This window comes from Piliocolobus tephrosceles, chromosome 8 (genome assembly GCF_002776525.5).
Source record: "Piliocolobus tephrosceles isolate RC106 chromosome 8, ASM277652v3, whole genome shotgun sequence".
Taxonomy (NCBI): Eukaryota; Metazoa; Chordata; class Mammalia; order Primates; family Cercopithecidae; genus Piliocolobus; species Piliocolobus tephrosceles.
This window is the reverse complement of record NC_045441.1, coordinates 80504505-80523900: the sequence shown is the minus strand read 5'-3', so window position 1 is coordinate 80523900 and position 19396 is coordinate 80504505. Positions and strand designations below refer to the sequence as shown.

Below are 19396 nucleotides of genomic sequence, written 5' to 3'. Positions count from 1 at the left end.
GCCTTTGAAGATCTTAAGTTAAGTATTTTCTTATGCTGACCAGTATAGCTTCCAAATAAGGAATTAAAAAAAAATGTAGTTCTTGAGTTTTTTTTAATACCAGAAATGTAAAAACACATTCCAGTATGTGGATAAAAGCAAAATTCCACTTCCCCAAGTTTAGAAGTCTTGAGCCAAAAACACCTGATGTTCATTACCACACCCACAGCACATTGCTAATATATGACAAAGTTCCAGCAAAGACCATATGCTGTTTTTATTATTGCCACTTCACAAGTTTTCCCAGGCTCACCAGAAAAAGTATTCTACAAGACCAGCCCACTGAGCGGGCTCATCTTACTACACTGATGAAATTTAGTCTGTTATTTACCTGATTAGCAATAAACATCTCTCTTTATTTCCAACAACACAGCAATTAGGGCCCTAATCTGTCACCACTACCTTCAAGTTATGGCTTTCATCAAAAGAAAAGGAATTTGCCAAGAAGGAAAAACACAGCTCTACTTTCAAGCTAAAAATAGTTCTGTCTTCTAGACAATATACACTTTCACACGGCTCCAGCAAACATTGCTTCAAGCAGCCTACAAAGATATATCAGGAGAAGTACACAATAGGCCCTAGTTTTAAGTACTGGTTTAGCCAAAAGATGCAAACAAGCAAAAGCTGATACGGAAAAGCCAACCCGGGTGATATAATAGGAAATGAAATCTCTGATTTGTTGATACTTTTTGAGGGGATCAAAAATAGATAAAACAAAATCACTGGACATAGTCAATATATCTAAATTTCCAGAAACTTTTTATAAGCCTCTCTACCAAAAGCTTAATTAAAAAGTTGTTATGAAGGTTACATTACATATTTATTCTTAGGCAGAAAACCAACTAAAAAACAAAGAACAAAGTAGAGGCAGTTCCCTAGGTGGATCTTATTTAGCATCGCCATCGATTATCTAAAAGATGACAACAATGATTGTTGTTATCATTATAATTACTTATTATAATTATTTCATGTCCTATATGCTATACCAAGCACTTTATGTACATAATTATTAGGTAGGTAATGTTATCTCAATTTTACAGAAGAATCTGAGGTTCTGAGATGTTAGGTAACTTGTCCAAAGACATACTGTTAGCAAGTGATGCCAAACTGAGGGTAATCAATTAAACTAACCCACCAGTGAATTCATTTTTCTGAAGTTTTCACAATGATGAAGTCATTTATTTACTTATCTATGAGACAGGGTCTCACTCTGTCATCCAGGATTGTGTATTGGCACAATCACGGCTCATTGCAGCCTCGAACTCCCACACAAGCAATCCTCCCACCTCAGCGTCCCTAGTAGCTGGGACAACAGGTGCACACCACCGTGCCTGGCAAATATTTTATTTTTTTTGTAAAAATGATGTCTCCCTGTATTGCCCAAGCTGGTCACAAACTCCTGGACTCAAGCAGTCCTCTCTCCTCAGCCTCCCAAAGTGCTTGGATTGCAGGAGTAAGCCACCATACCTGGCTGACACAGTCACTTAGATATCTGTTAATGTTTTTTAAAAACAAAAACAAAAATCACATGACTTTATTTCTGCAAGGCATAGCAAATAAGAAAGAAGTAATGGTTCCCTTACCTCAAGGGGACTAGAAATTTTTCAGGGATCAGTTCAGTTCTTGCTCACTGCTGATGTGTGTCAAATATGAGAAAAGTTAATTCATTCAATGGATATCTAGTATAAGTAACTACTATGGACCAGGCAGTATATGTCTATCCTAAACTTGATTGTGGAAAAGAAATGAAAGGATTTGTCCATATCTATCAGAATGTTCCATCTGCAGCTCGAGTTTGCCCAGTTCTTATCAGCCTGTGGGAACAAATAAGGTTGCATTAATCAGCTAACCCAGATTTTATGGCTTTCCCTGGGATGCAGCCATCAATCTGTAGTTCTGACAAATCCCTGGGTGCATCTCACCTGTGATAATGAACAAGCCTTGTCAGATACCGTGAGGCTTCCAATTCCTCTTGCCCTTTTCTGGCCCTCTCCAAGGACATTGTTGAAACTGGAAGATAAGCCCTTTCTCTTTAGATTGTACTACATTCTGTTAGAGAGATCTCAAGTAATCTTACTGGTACTTCCAGTATCCAACAGTTTTAGCAAAATAACTCATTTAGTATTCATTTATAACTTTACCCTCAACTCTCTGAAAGACTGAGACATGATCTAAAGGGAGGCCAGAAATGGAGACAAATCTGAGTCATAGACACCACACCATTCTCAGAATAGCCCCCCTCCTCTGATGACTAAGATTTATTACTGGATCAAGCTGTCACCCCTAACTTCCTCACCCCTTATAATAATTATCTCCCAGGATGATCTTAAATATTTGTACAAACAGACTTCTGACAGGCTGTGCCCACCAGTAATTATAACATGTTCAGAACATGGCTGAACATCAGTGGGAGCCACTGTGTAGGTTTATTGCCATGTTCAAACACCCACTCCCCAACACATATACTCCTTACTAAGAAACAAACACTTTGAGGGTGAAAGGGGGTGCTAAAGATGAAATTAAATTACCCTTGCATTCTGATATGGCTTATTTGCGAGCTCTGGTGGGCAGTCAGGAAACAGCACACTTTCTGGGTAGGTAGACCACCAAGAGACAATGATTAGGGTCAATACAAGAACAGCCTGTGTAGAATTACAAGGATAAATTAAGTTCCGGTAGATTGGCTCTAAATGGAGATTTGGTGGATGAACAGGAATTATCCACAAAAAGCACAAAGCATTACCGATCTATTTTTATGGCCACTAACAGAGTATAACTTTAGGGAGTGTAAGTCTAACTTCCTCATATCTGAAAACAACAGTCTTCTGACACAGACAGTTGGTGCCTCACCCATATTCCCTGACCCACTCCTGTAGCATTGGTTGCCTACTGCTTTGGCAGACAGTTCACTTCACAAACCAATGAGTTCCTACCTCAAGCATTTGTGTCTCTTTGACTCTGGACTTCCTCTGCCTGAAGAGCATGTGCTGCCCATATCCAGGTAGGCCAGAAATAGTGGGGAGTTAATTTCTCCAGACATAAACTTCAACCTGTAAAAGATAGAAAATGGTAAATAAATGTCCCAGCTTCCTTACCCCTTGTAGCAACTACAGTTTCTTAGAGGGTCTCCAGCAGGATTGAGTCCCAGGTACCCACGGTGGTAACCACTCCTGAATGCACTCTCTTTTGACTTTTCACAGGTCTCCATCCCATAATCCTACTCCTTCATGGTGCTTCCAGGGACCCCTTCAAAAATAAACTACTTGCCCCCAAATCCTTGTTTCAGGATCTGATTCAGAGAGAATCCAAACGAAGACATCTTTTTTCTATAAGAATTATCTCAAATATGAATTAACCCAGTGTGCTTCTCCACAATAAAACAAAGAGTTTTAAAGAAAGGAAAACTAATTTCAGAAGCTTGAGAACTTTACCTGTACCCAACTTCATCATTTTAAAAGTGACAAGTTCAAGGCTAAGGAAACACAAAAGCTTCCAGGCAGGTTCCCATTGCAGAGAAGAAAGCTTGAGTTTGTCAGGGCAGGTAAAGGGAGAGAAAGAGGAACCTCTTCTTCTCAATTTTATCCTCACTTTCAATGCAATGCAAACAAAAGACACAAAATAAAGGTCACCTCTGAGAAGAGCATTACAAACAAATCTGAGAACATAATTTGACTTTTCAAAATCAAACTATAGGGCAGGGCCAAGATGGCCAACTAGAAGCAGTGGTGATCCAAGGCTCCCATCAAAAAGAACCAAAACAGCATGTGAATCCTGCACAGCAACTGAGGTATCCAGGTTCTGTCATCAGAACTGACTAGGCAGCTGGTGTGACCCACGGAGAGGAAGGAAGGGCAGTGTGGTGCAGTAGCCCACCTTAGAGCCACACAGGGCAGGGGAGCCCCCATCCCCAGCCAAAGGAAGCAGTGAGTGAGCATGTTACCCAGCCTAGGAAACCATGCTTTTTCCATGGAACCGTGCAACCCACATATTGGAAGATCACACTCGTAAGCCCATCACCAGGGCCTTGGATCCCAGTCATGGAGTCATACAGATTCTCAGCACCCACTTGGCTGGAATTTGGCTAAGCCTGGCGAGTTCCTGGAGGGAGGTGCAGCCATCACCACAGCTGCGGCTGCCTGTTGTCTAAGCTGCCTGAGCTCCTTGGGGAAAGCATGGCAGCCATCACTGCAGCTGCTAGCCACCTAACACACTAAGCTCCAGAAGGGGTAAGGGCAGCACCCATCACTATAGCTCCAAGCTGTGCTTTCCCCTGCTGGAGCCAGGGAGGCTGGATAGCTTGGTCCCAAGAGGTATTCCCCCAAGCCCAGCACACCAGCTGTGGCAGACCACAGTCAGACTGCCTCTTCAGTACAGACCCTGACCCATCCCTCCTGATCGGGTGGGGCCTCCCTGCAGGAACTCCAGCCAGGGGCTCAGGGGTAGAACTCTGATCTCCCTGGGCCTGAGCCCCTGTGGGGAGGGTGGCCATAGTCTCCATGGACCAACAGACTTAGTCTTTCCTCCTCCTAGCTCTGGAGAATCTTGGCATCCAGATGAGTGGGTTTCCCCCCAGAGCAGCACACCCCCTCCACCAAAGGACAGCCAAAGTACTTCATTAAATGGGTCCTGCTTCCCATGCCAACTGGGTGAGACTTCCCCCCCAAAACAGGGTGGTCAGACACCCTATACAGGAGCATTCCTACTGGCATCAGGTTGGTGCCCCTTAAGGTCAGAGATCCCAGAGGAAAGAGCAGACATCCATCCTTGCTGTTCTCCAACCTCCTCAAGTGACATTTCTAGGCATGGGAGCAGATTAATAGGGCCTGAAGTGAACCCCCAGCAAACCACAGTAGCCCTACAGAAGAGGGACCTAACTATAGAAAGAAAAACAAAAAAAGCAGAAAGCAACACAACAGCATCAACAAAATAAGTCCTCACAAAAACCTCATCCAAGGGTCAGCAGCCTCAAAGATTGAAACTAGAAAAACTCATGAAGATGAGAAAGAATAAAAAAAAAAAAACCACCACTGAAAAACCCAAAGACCAGAGTGACTCTTCTCCTCCAAATGATTGTGACACCTTTCCAGTAAGGACAGAGAACTGGACAGAGGATGAGATGGACAAATTGACAGAAGTATGCCACAGAAGGTGGGAAATAACAAAATTCACTGAGCTAAAGGAGCATGTTCTAACCCAATGCAAAGAAGCTAAGAACCATGATAAAATGTTACAGGAGCTGCTAACTAGAAAAACCAGTTTAGAAAGGCACATAAATGACTTAATGGAACTAAAAAACACAGCATGAGAACTTCATGAAGCACACACAAGATAGCTGAATCAATCAAGCAGGAGAAAGAATATCAGAGATTGAAGATTATCTTGCTAAAATAAAGCAGGCAAACAAAATTAGAGAAAAAAGAATGAAAAGGAATGAACAAAACTTCTGAGAACTATGGGACTATGTAAAAAGACTGAACCTATGACTGATTGGAGTACCTGAAAGAGATGCGGAGAATGGAAGCAAGTTGGAAAACACCCTTAAGAATATTATCCAGGAGAACTTCGACCTAGCAAGACAGGCCAACATTCAAATTCAGGAAATACAGAGAACCCTACTAAGATACTCTATGAGAAGATCAACCCCAAGACACATAATCATCAGATTATCCAAGTGGAGGTGAAGGCGAAAATGTTAAGAGCAGCTAGAGAAAAAGGCCAGGTCATCTACAAAGGGAAGCCCATCAGACTAACAGCAGACCTCTCAGCAGAAACTCTACAAGCTAGAGGAGATTGGGGGCCAATATATAAGATTCTTAAAGAAAATAATTTTCAACTCAGAATATCATATCCAGCCAAACTAAACTTCATAAGTGAAGGAGAAATAAAATCCTTTTCAGACAAGCAAATGCTGAGGGAATTCATCACCACTAGGCCTGCCTTGTAGAGCTCCTGAAGGAAGCACTAAATATGAAAAGGAAAAACCTGCATCAACCACTGCAAAAACACACCAAAATATAAAGGCCAATGACACTATGAAGAAACTGCATCAACTAGTGTACAAAAATAACTAGCTAGCATTATGATGACAGGATCAAATTCACAAGTAACAATATTAACTTTAAATGAAAATGGGCTAAATGCCCCAATTAAAAGACACAGAATGGCAAATTGGATAAAAAGTCAAGACCCATCAGTGTACTGTATTCAAGAGACCCATAACCCATACAAAGACACAAACAAGCTCAAAATAAAGGGATGGAGGAAAATGTACTAAGCAAATGGAAAGCAGAAAAAAGAAGGGGTTGCAATCCTAGTTTCTGACAAAACAGACTTTAAACCAACAAAGACCAAAAAAGACAAAAGCATTACCTAATAGTAAAGGGATCAATTCAACAAGAGGAGTTAACTATCCTTAGTATATATGCACCCAAATACAGGAGCATCCAGATTAATAAAACAAGTTCATAGATACCTACAAAGAGACTTAGACTCCCACACGATAATAGTGGGAGACTTTAACACCCCACTGTCAATATTAGACAAATCAATGAGACAGAAAATTAACAAGGATATTCAGAAATTGAACTCAGCTCAGGATCAAGTGGACCTAACAAATATCTACAGAACTCTCCACCCCAAAACAAAAGACTATACATTCTTCTCAGTGCCACATGGCACTTACTCTAAAATTGACCACATAATTAGAAGTAAAACACTCCTCAGCAAATGAAGAAAGAATGGAAATCATAACAGTCTCTCAGGCCACAGTGCAATCCAATTAGAACTCAAGATTAAGAAACTCACTCAAAACCACACAACTACATGGAAATTGAACAACCTGCTCCTGAATGACTCCTGGTTAAATAATGAAATTAAGGCAGAAGTCAAGAATTTCTTCAAAATCAACAAGAACAAAGAGACAACATACCAGAATCTCTGGGATACTGCTAAAGCAGTGTTAAGAGGGGAATTTAGGCCAGGCGCAGTGGCCCACACCTATAATCCAGCACTTTGGGAGGCTGAGATGGGTGGATCAGGAGGTCAGGAGTTCAAGACCAGCCTGGCCAAGATAGTGAAACCCTGTCTGTACTAAAAATACAAAAATTAGCTGGGCATGGTGGCACGTGCCTGTAATCCCAGCTACTCAGGAGCCTGAGGCAAGAGAATGCCGTGAACCTGGGAGGCAGAGGTACAGTGAGTTGAGATTGTGCTACTGCACTCCAGCCTGGATGACAAAGCGAGACTCTGTCTCAAAAAAAAAAAAAAAGAAGAAGAAGAAGGAAATTTATAGCACTAAATGCCCACATCGGAAAGCTAGAAAGATCACAAACTGACACCCTGACATCACAATTAAAAGAACTAGAGAAGCAAAAGCAAACAAATCCAAAAGGTAGCAGAAGACAAGAGATAACTAAGATCAGAGCAGAACTGAAGGAGATAGAGACATGAAAAATGCTTCAAAAAATCAATAAATCCAGGAGCTTGTTTCTTGAAAAAAATTAATAAAATAGGCCACTCGCTAGACTAATAGAGAAGAAAAGAACCAAATAGACACAATAAAATATGATAAATGGGATATCACCATTGACCCCAGAGAAATACAAACTACCATCAGAGAATACTGCAAACACCTCTATGCAAATAAGCTAGAAAATCTAGAGGAAATGGATAAATTCCTGGACATATACACCCTCCCAAGACTAAACCAGGAAGAAGTCAAAGCCCTGAGTAGACCAATAACAAGTCTGAAGTTGAGGCACTAATAAACAACCTACCAACCAGAAAAAGCCCATGACCAGATGGATTCACAGCTGAATTCTACCAGAGGTACAAAGAAGAGCTAGTACCATTTCTTCTGAAACTATTCCAAACAATTGAAAAGGAGCAACTCTTTTATGAGTCACTCATTTTATGAGGCCAGCATCATCCTGATACCAAAACCTGGCAGAGATACGACAACAAAAAAGAAAACTTCAGGCCAATATCCCTGATAAGCATCATGCTAAAATCCCCAATAAAATACCGGCAAACTGAATCCAGCAGTGCATCAAAAAGCTTATCCACCAAGATCAACTGAGCTTCATCCCTGGGATGCAAGGCTGGTTCAACGTATATAAATCAATAAAAGTAATCCATCACATAAACAGAACCAATGACAAAAGCCACATGATTATCTCAATAGAAGCAGAAAAGGCCTTCAATAAAATTTAACATCCCTTCAGGTTAAAAACTCTCAATAAACTAGGTATTAATGGGACATATCTCAAAATAATAAGAACTATTTATGACAAACCCACAGCCAATATCATGCAGAATGGGAAAAAGCTGGAAGCATTCCCTTTGAAAACCAGCACAAGACAAGGATGCCCTCTCTCACCACTCCTATTCAACATAGTATTGAAAGTTCTGGCCAGGGCAATCAGGCAAGAGAAAGAAATAAAGCATATTCAAATCAGAAGAGAGGATGTCAAACTGTCTCTGTTTGCAAACAAGATGATCCTATGTTTGGAAAACCCCATAGTCTCAACTCAAAAGCTCCTTAAGTTGATAAGCAGCATCAGCAAAGTCTCAGGATACAAAATCAATGTGCAAAAGTTACAATCATTTCTACACACCAACAATATACAAGCAGAGAGCCAAATCATGAATGAATTCCCATTCACAATTGCTACAAAGAATAACATACCTAGGAATTCAGCTAACAAGGAACATGAAGGACCTCTTCAAGAACTACAAACCATTGCTCAAAGAAATAAGAGAGGATACAAACAAATGGAAAAGCAATCCATGCTCTTGGATAGGAAGAATCAATATCATGAAAATGGCCCTACTGCCCAAGGTAATTTATAGATTCAATGCTACTCCCATCAAACTACCATTGACATTCTTCAGAGAATTAGAAAAAACTACTTAAAAATTCATATGAAACCAAAAAAGAGCCTGTATAGCCCAGAAAATCCCAAGTAAAAAGAACAAAGCTAGAGGCATCACACTACCTGACTTCAAACTATACTACAAGTCTCCAGTAACCAAAAGAGCATAGGACTGATACCAAAACAGACATATAGATCAATGGAACAGAATAGAGTCCTCAGAAATAAGACCACACACCTACAATTATCTTGTCTTTGACAAACCTGACCAAAACAAGCAATGGGGAAAGGATTCCCTATTTAATAAATGGTGCTAGGAAAACTAGCTAGCTATATGCAGAAAACTGAAGCTGGACCCCTTCCTTACACTTTATACAAAAATTAACTCAAGATGAATTAAAGACTTAAATATAAAACCTAAAACTATAAAAACCCTAGAAGAAAACTAGGCAATACCATTCATGACATAGGTATGGGCAAAGACTTCATGATGAAAACGCCAAAAGCAATTGCAACGAAGGCTAAAACTGACAACTGGGATCTAACTAAACTGAAGAGCTTCTGCACAGCAAAATAAACTATCATTAGAGTGAACAGACAACCTACAGAATGGGAGAAAATTTTTGCAATCTACTCGTCTGACAAAGGGCTAATATCCAGAATTTACAAGGAACTTAAACAAATTTATAAGAAATAAACAAACAACCTCATCAAAAAGTGGGCAAATGACATGAACAGACACTTCTCAGGAAAAGACATTAATGCGGCCAACAAACATATGAAAAAAAGCTCAACATCACTGATCATTAGAAAAATGCAAATCAAAACTACAATGAGATACCATCTCATGCCAGTCAGAATGGCAATTACTAAAAAGTCAAGAAACAATAGATGCTGTTGAGGCTGTGGAGAAATAGGAATGCTTTTACCCTGTTGGTGGGAATGTAAATTAGTTCAACCATTGTGGAAGACAGTGTGGTGATTCCTCGAGGATCAAGACCTGGAAATACCATTTGACCCAGCAATCCCATTACTAGGTATATACCCAAAGGAATATAAATCATTATCTTATGAAGATACACACACACATATGTTTATTGTGGCACTATTCACAATAGCAAAGACATGGAAGCAACCCAAATGCCTATCAATGATAGACTAAATAAAGAAAATGTGGTACATACACACAATGGAATACTGTGCAGCCATAAAAAGGAATGTGATCATGTCCTTTGCAGAGACATGGGTGAAGCTGACAGCCATCATCCTTAGCAAACTAACACAGAAACAGAAAACCAAACACCACATATTCTCACTCATAGTAGGAGTTGAACAATGAGAACATATGGACACAGGGAGGGTAACAGCACACACCAAGACTTTTCAGCCTGGGGCAAGGGGAGGGAGACCATCAGGACAAATAGCTAATGCATGCAGGGCTCAAAACCTAGGTGACAGGTTGTTAGATGCAGCAAACCACCATGGCACATGTATACCTATGTAACAAACCTGCATGTTCTGCACATGTACTCTGGAACTCAAAGTAAAAATTTTTTTAAAAATCAAATTATAGCAATGTTGCATTCATTGAATGTAGTAACTACACCTTTAAAAAATCATTTTTGCAGACCCTGCTACCTGTCAGCCCATCATATGACCTGCTCCTTGCTCCAGCCACTACCAATCTGAGGTTCCCACCATGGACACTCCCATTCCCAGGGAGAGATGCAGACCCCTAGCCAGCTTCTGAAGGAGGCAAGGACCCAGTTGTCCAGCTGATCCAGGAAGAGGACAGGAGTGAGCAGGCAGCCTGGGCAGCCCCTTATCTCAGAGGAGTTTGGGGGAATGAGGCACAGGGCTGAGAGTGGTACTCAGGTTTTTGGCCTATCCAAGGAAGATTTAAGTTTTATGGTGCCTGAAGTTTGTACAATTTGGTAGACTTTAAGAAAAATAATAGCTCTGTAGATAGAAGTCCTATATGGATCTCACCGGGCTAAAATCAAGAGGCCACAAGATGGCTAACTATAGACATCAGACACCTGCCCTCTTCAGAAAGAATAAAAATTGTGAATAGACAACCATACCTCAAACAGGACATCTAAGACAGAACACTAGACTCCAACATAGAGCTCAAGGAAAATACCTGAGGCACAGAAGGAGAAGGAAGCAAGCAGCTGGCTCAACCAAGATCAACCAATAGCAAGGGGATTGGTATTGTGGGGAGAAGGTAAGTGAGAAAGCTTCAGTTGTCCATATCCCTGCCACAGACTGTTGTTATCTGAACCACAGGAGAGTTTATCTACCCACATGAACCCTGACACTAGCATGAGCAGTGATCTGGAGACCCTGCAAGAGCATTATACCCAACAGAGAACTCGCCCTGTGTCATTCAAACCCTGCTGAGACATGATCAGCTGGCAGGGACCCATTTGGGGAGTAGCTATCATGGAACGGCATCTTGCTCTGGGAAAACAGCCCCTATATCTCCACATCCTGGGAGCTCCCACCGACATTCCCCAGGATCCACTCAGAAGGCTATAGCAGCACAGCACTGGCTGGACCCAAAGGTACTGCAAGGTCTCTAGTACTCTAGCTCACAAGGAGTAGTGCTCCCCAGGGAAAAAGACGGTGTCACGTAGCAAAAGGCAGCCCCTGGGACAAAGGAAACCAAAGAATGTATTTTCCAGAGCCTGAAAACTCCCTACCTTGGGCTGTGTGAAGAGACCCTGCCCCTAGCAGTGGCACAAACTGCTAGATGTGACATCTAGCAGTCACATCTCCAAAAAGTGACATCATCTTTACCAGTGGAGTAGCCTCTGGGCTCAGGCTCTTGCACAGAGAACAGGAATGCTCCTCTCCCTCCACACACCCACTCCTACTGCTGCTGGAGGCTTGTCCAAGGGAGAGCTGGAAGGCTACCTGTCTAAGGATGGTGAGTGGTGACTCTGACCCCAACCCCCCATGGCAGCTTGGCTCTCATGCCTGGGCTTGTGCATGAGGCAGTGCCCCTCCCTCCCTCTGCATGGCACTACACAACTGCTGCAACAAAGAGAAGAGCTTGAGAGTGGCATGTCTGGGGATGTTGGGAGCAGCCCTGCACTGCAGCCAGCACCAATATCAGCTTGCACTGCTCAGAACACAGAGGGTCAGCCCACCACTGCCACCATGATAGCCCATACCACCCTGGTTTCCCAGGCACCCAAGAATCTGTTAACCCACCCAGCCCGCCACTGCCACTACTGGAATCCATGCAAGCCACCTGAAGGCCCACCATAGGCCTACTGGGAACTGCCAATACAGATGCCAGCATACACCACCCTGGACAAAAAGACAGGCATGTTCAGCCTACTAGTACCATTACTGAAGCCTAAAGCCTGGCCCACATGGCTTACCAATCACCAGCACAACTTTATCAAAGCCTCCACTAATAAATTCACCCTAACCCTCCGTGTAAATGCAAGAAAGCACTAACACTGTTTATAGTCAAAGAAATCATACAGAGAATACAGTATTGCACATACCCAGAATCAAAGCCTATATGCCTTGCCTAACCAATACCACAGATTCATCTTCAGGAAAAAGTCTTCCACTATGAAAGCAAATAGAAAAACAGAAAGAAGTGACTGTTACAGCAGATGTGCAAATATCAATGTAAGGATACAGGAAACATGAAAAAGCAAGGAAATATGATACCTGAAAAGGAACACAATAATTGTCCAGAAATTGATCTTAATTAAAAATAAAACTTCAAAATTCTAGATAAAGAATTCAAAATATTAATTTTCAAGAAGTCAGTGAAATGAAAGAGAATTTGGAAAAACAATACAAACAAATCAGGGAAACAATTCAGGATTGTTATCTCTCACTGTATACAAAAAATTATCAAAAAGATAGGTACTGACTTTTTTAAACAGAATCTAATAGAAATTCAAGAAGAAATATAAAATACATTTGAAAGCTTAAACAACAGACTAGATTAGGCAGAAGAAAGAATCTTAGAACTTGAGCACAGGATTTTTTTTAAATAACCCAGTCGGACAAAAATAAAGAAACAAACATTGAAAAACTGAGCAAGGCCTTTATGATATTTGGTACAACATAAAGTGACCAAATACATGAATTATTAGTATCCCAAGAATAAATAGGCACAATGAAAGGATTAGAAAATATATTTACCAAAAGAATAGATGAAAACTTTCTAAGTCTAGCAAGAAATTTAGACATTCAGATAAAGGAGGCTAAATGATCCCAAGGAAGATACAATGCAAAAAGGCCTTCTCCAACGCATATTATAATCAGACTGTCAAAATAAAGAGCAAATCTTAAAACAGGAAGAGAAAACACCCAGACAGTTATAAGGGAATCCCTATGAGACTAACAGCAAATTTCTCAGCAGAAACCTTGCAGACCAGAAGAGAATGGGATAGTATATTCAAAGTGCTGAAAGAGAAGAAAAACTGGCAGCCAAGAATACCATATCCACCAAGTAATCCTTCATAAGTGAAGGAGAAATAAAATATTTATCAGACAAGCAAATGCTGAAGGAATTCATTATCACTAAACTGGTTCTATGAGAAATGCTCAAGGGAATCCTAAACCTGGAAGTGAAAGGATGACATTTACCATCATGAAAACACACAAAATTATAAAACTCACTAGTAAAGCAATCGCACAAAGATGGGAAAGAGAAAGGACTCAAATGGTATCACTATAGAAATTCACCAAACCACGATTACAAACAGTAAGAGAAAAACAAAAGAGCAAAGAATACAAAAAACAACCAGAAAACAGCTAACAATATGACAGGAACAAAGCCGCACATATCCTTGAACATAAGCAGATTAAAGCATCCACATAAAAGACATAGAATAGACTTTTTTAAATGATGCAACCATATTCTGCTTAGCAGCATATACACCTATCAGCATACAGACTGAAAAAGCCCACCTTACCAGTAAAGACACATATAGACTGAGAAAGTAAAGGAATGGGAAAAGATATTCCATGCAAACAAAAACCAAAAGCAAGCAGGGGTATCTGTACTTATATCAAGCAAAGCTGACTTTAAGTCAAGAACAGGAGAAAACAAAAAAGAACGGAATTATATGAAGATAAAAGGATCAATGCAGCAAGAATATATAACAATTCTAAATATACATGTGCTCAACACTGGAGAACTAGATTCATAAAACAAATATTACTAGATCTATATACAGAGATAGACTGCAATATAATAGTGAGAGACTTCAACACCCCATTTTCAGCATTAGACAGATTATCTAGACAGAAAATCAATAAAAAAAATTGAATTTAAACTAGACTTTAGAACAAGTGAACCTAACAGACATTTTCAGAGCATTCTATCCAACAACTGCAGAATACACATTCTTCTCATCGGCACATGGAACTTTACCAAAATAGACCATATGTTAGGCCACAAAACAAATCTCAACATATTTTTAAAAATCAAACTCATATCAAGTATCTTCCCAGGTCACAACGGAGTAAAACTAGAAATTAACCCCAAGAGGAACTTTGGAAACTATATGAATACGTGGAAATTAAACAACATGCTTCTGAATAACCACTGGGTCAAAGAATAAATTAAGATGCAAATTTTAAAAAATTCTTGAAACAAATGAAAATACAAATACAACATACTGAAACCTGAAGAATACAGCAAAAGCAGTGCTAAAAGGAAAGTTTATAGTAATAAATGCCTACATCAAAAAAGTAGAAAGATGACAAATTAACAATCTAACAAGACACCTCAAGAAACTGGAAAAGTAAAACCAAACCAAACTCAAAATAATTAAGACCAGAGAAGAACTAAATGAAATAGAGACTTTAAAAAAAAGGATCAATGAAATGAAAAATTGGTTCTTCAAAAAGATAAAAACAATCGATAAACCACTAGCTAGATTAATCAAGAAAAGTGAAAGAAGACCCAAATAAACAAAATAAGACACACAAAAAAGGGGCAGTACAATTGATATGACAGAAATTTTAAAAAATCATCACCACCTATGGAAAACAACTATACACTGACAAACTGAAAAACCTAGAAAAAAATGAATAAATTCCTGGAAACATACAATCTACCAAGATTGAATCAGGAAGACATGTAAAATCTAAACAGACCAATAAAGGGTATTATTATTGAATCAGTAACAGAAGGCTCCCAATAGAGAAAATCCCAAGACAGGATGGATCCACAGTCAAATTCACCCAAATGTGCAAAAGAGAACTAATACCAATCCCCCTGAATCTATTCCGAAAAGCCAAAGAGGAGGGAATTCTCCCTAATTTATTCTATGAGGCTAGCATCACACTAATACCTAAAATGGACAAGGAGAAAAAAGCAACAAAATAAAAAAAGAAAAGAAAAGAGAGAGGGAGAAAAAGGAAGGAAGGAAGGAAGGGAGGGAGGGAGGGAGGGAGGGAAAGAAAGGCAGGCAAGAGAGAGAGAGAAAGGAACAAGACAAGGATGTCCACTTTCATTATTCTTATTCACGATAGTATTGGAAGCCATAGCCAGAGCAATCAGGCAAGATAAGTGGATAAAAGGCATCCAAATTACAACATAGGAAATCAAATTATCCCTCTGTGCTGATGATATGATCTTATACCTAGAAAAACCTTAAAACTCCACCAAAAAACTCAGATTTGGTAAATGAATTCATTAAGTTGTAGTATACAAGATTAATGTACAAAAATCAGTAGCATTTCTATACAGCAATAATGATCTAGCTGAGAAGAAAATCAAGAAGGCAATTCCATTTACAATAGCTACAAAAAAAATACCTAGTAATAAATTTAAGCAAGGCAGTGAGCGATCTCTACAAGGAAAACTACAAAACAATGATGAAAGAAATTGAAGACGAGGCACAGTGGCTCATGCCTGTAATCCCAGCACTTTGAGAGGCCGTGGAAGGAGGATCATTTGAGCCCAGGAGTTCAAGACTAGCCTGGGCAACATAGTAAGACCTGTCTCTACAAAAAAATTCTTAATCAGCTGAGCATGGTGGCATACAAGCTACTTGGGAGGCTTAGGCAGAAAGATTGCCTAACCCAGGAAGTCAAAGCTGCAGTGAGCTGTGATTGTACCACTGCACTCCAGCCTGGGCGACAAAGCAGGAGTTAAAAAAAAGAAAAAGGAGAAAAAAAGAAAGAAATCAAAGAGGACACCAAAAAGCAAACAAAAAAAATCCCATGTTCATGAATTGAAAGAATTAATATTATTTAAAATAACCATGTTGCCCAAAGCAATCTACAGATTCAGTGCAATCCCTATCAAAATACCAATGCCATTCATCACAGAATTAGAATGTGACTAGACTCCTAAGATTCATGTGAAACCAAAGGAAAATAAAAGCCTGAATAGCCAAAGCAATCCTAAGCAAAAAGAATAAATCTGAAGGCATCACATTACCTGACTTCAAAATATATTATAAGGCTATGGTAACTAAAACAGCCTGGTATTGGTATAAAATTAGACATATGAACCAATGGAGCAGAATAAAGAACTTAGAAATAAAGCCACATATTTACAAACAACTGATCTTTGACAAAGCTGACAAGAAATTACACTGGGGAAATGAAATCTTGTTCAATAAGTGGTACTAAGAAAGTTTGATAGCCACATGCAGAAGAATAAAACTGAACCACTATATCTCTCACTACATACAAAAAAAAAAAAAAACTCAAAATGGATTGTTTAAGCCTTTAGGCTTAAATATAAGACCCCATACTATAAAACTGCTAGCAGAAAAACCTAGGGGAAAATTCTCCTGGACATTGATCTAGGCAAAAAATTTATGACTAAGACATTAAAGCACAGGCAACAAAAACAAAAATGACAAATGGGACTTAATTAAACTAAAATGCTTCTGCACAGCAAAAGAAATAATCAACAGAGTGAACAGACAACCTGTTGAATGAGAGAAAATATTTGCAAACTATTTATCAGACAGGAGACTAATACCCAAAATATACAAGGAACTCAAACAACAGGAAAAAACAAACAATCCCATTAAAAAGTGGGCAAAAGACATGAATAGACATCTCTCAAAAGAAGACATACCACATGGCCAATAGGTATATGAAAAAATGCTCAACATCAGTAATCATTAGGGAAATGTAAGTCAACACCACAAGGAGATATCATCCTACTCCAGTCAGAATGGCTATTACTAAAAAGACAAAAAATAACAGATGTTGGTGAGGATGCAGAGAAAAGGGAACTCTTATACACAGTTGGTGGGAATGTGAACTAGTCCAGCCACTATGAAGAACACTATGGAGAGTTCTCAAAATACCGAAAATAGAATTACCACTACAGCCAACAATCCCACTACTAGGTATCTACACAAATGAAAAGGGTATCAAAGGGTACTTGCACTCACATGTTTATTATAGCACTATTCATAATAGAAAGAGGCCTGGAATCAATTTAAATATCCCTCAGTGGGTGAATGAATAAAGAAAATGTGGTACACCATGGAGTACTATTCAGTCATTAAAAAAATGAAATCATGTCATTTGCAGTAACAAGAATGGAACTGATGGTAATTATCTTAAATGAAATAGATAAATATCACATATATTTATACACATAAATACTTATCCAAAAAGATAAATATCACACATTCTTGCTTATATGTGGGATCTAAAAATTTTGATCACATGGGGATAGAGAGTGGAAAAATAGATAACAGATGCTAGGAAGAGTGATTGGGGGTAAAGGAGAAGGATGAAGAGAAGTGGGTTAAAGGGTACAGGGTACAAACATAGAGTAAGATTGTAGGAATAAAAGCAATGTTTGATAGCTGAGTAGGGTGATTCTACTTAATAAAAATGTTTTGTTCTTGGGTGATGAACACCCTAAATACCCTGACTTGATCAGTATGTATTATATACATGCAACAAAATTTCACATATACCCCATAAAGTTGTACAAATAAAAATAATAAAATTTTAAAACTCATAATTATTCAACAATGAATGTTTGTAAGACTAGGATTCCCAAGCCAGGGATGTGGGAAAATGGGTGAAAAGAAAGGAAATGTACTACAAAAGTCAAAGATGAATAATTTACAATCCTGGCTTCAAATAAGTCAGAGGCTGTAGAAGAAAAACTAATAATAACAAATAACTAAAATTAATGAAGTGTTGTTACTAAGTGCTAGTGCCATGGAGAAGGAAGCAACACCAACTTTCAGCAAATATTTATTGAATGAATGAACTAACTCTATCAATGGAAGGTATCTTTGTGGTGAAGTTTTTAAAGATTAGCAGGTCTTTGCCTGAAGAAAGGATGAAGGAACATTTCAGGTAAAAGGAATAACATACAACTAGAAAAGATCTAGAGTATATATGATCAGTCTAGAAAATCAACGATTCTCAAATTGGGTGGTGCGTTGGAATTACCTTAGAAGCTTAAAAAAAAGTGTGGCCTGGATCACACCCCCCAAAATTTTGACTTCCTTGGTATGGGGAGAGGCCTGAGTACTTGTGTATGTCATACTTCCCCAGGTGCTTCTAATATGCAGCAAAGTTTAAGAACCACTAGTGGATGATCCTGCAAATTTCCTTAATTCTGGTTTGTTGACTTTCCTCCCATAACAATACACATTAAATCTTTAACTAAGTCACAAAGTTAGAGCATGACAAGTTCCAACAAATTCACTGGGGCCTTTTTGTCCTGTGTTGTCTATTCTCTCCTCTATAGAAATTAAATGACTCTAAATTAGCCCCATGACGATGATGGGCAGCCATAAAATCTGAACAAAGGGGGTGATTGGGTCTTCTCAGTCCACTCCCATAGCCTGTCATGTGCCCATACTCAACTAGAGGATCTTACAGTGGCACAAAGGTATGCATTCTACCCTTCTCTCATTCCAGTCCATCCCCTCGGCTCCCATATTTCTGAGGCTTTCATTGTAACAAGGTATTAAACATTGTATGGAGAGATATCCTTCCCATTTGCCATAGAGTGTATTAAACAATTCCCCTGGAGACCAAACAAAGTTAAAAAAAAAAAAAAACAGAAAAGAAAAGAAAAAAAAAACAGAATAGAAAGAACCAGGCTGTTGTCAAATAGTACAGAAATTATTAGTTGCACTGTCCACATGGAGATCAGAATACTTCTCTCAACACCACTTCTCCCTTGTGCCGTTATGGACAGATTAAAGAGGGATGATGGTTTACACTGGGTGGATTTATGTCTGGTGGCAGGAAAGACTCAAAGAAAAAGATTTCTTCCTAAGGGAGACTTAAACAGGGTTCTTTCTGTTTTTAACACTTACCATTCATTTAACTTAAGGATATAGTATTTCTTTATATATCACTATGACATTCCAACATGGCACAAAGGGGAAGGAGCATTATTCCATGTGACATTTGAAAACCTAACCTTTATCAGCTGCTTCTGAAGGCCATTTCTCCCACATCTGGGAGTTAACTATACAAGGTCAGGAGCCCTG

At 39.3% G+C, this 19396-nt stretch overlaps 1 long non-coding RNA gene across 1 annotated transcript in view; it reads right to left on the bottom strand.

Moving 5' to 3' along the window:
- The window catches only part of LOC111552427, a 48769-nt gene extending 45685 nt beyond the window's left edge, over positions 1-3084 (bottom strand). The window contains exons 1-2 of the long non-coding RNA XR_002734630.1: positions 2973-3084; positions 1623-2049 (exon numbers count right to left, since the gene is read on the bottom strand). This is a non-coding gene — a long non-coding RNA (uncharacterized LOC111552427). The remainder of the gene's footprint in view (positions 1-1622; positions 2050-2972) is intronic.
- Positions 3085-19396: the final 16312 nt, after the last annotated feature.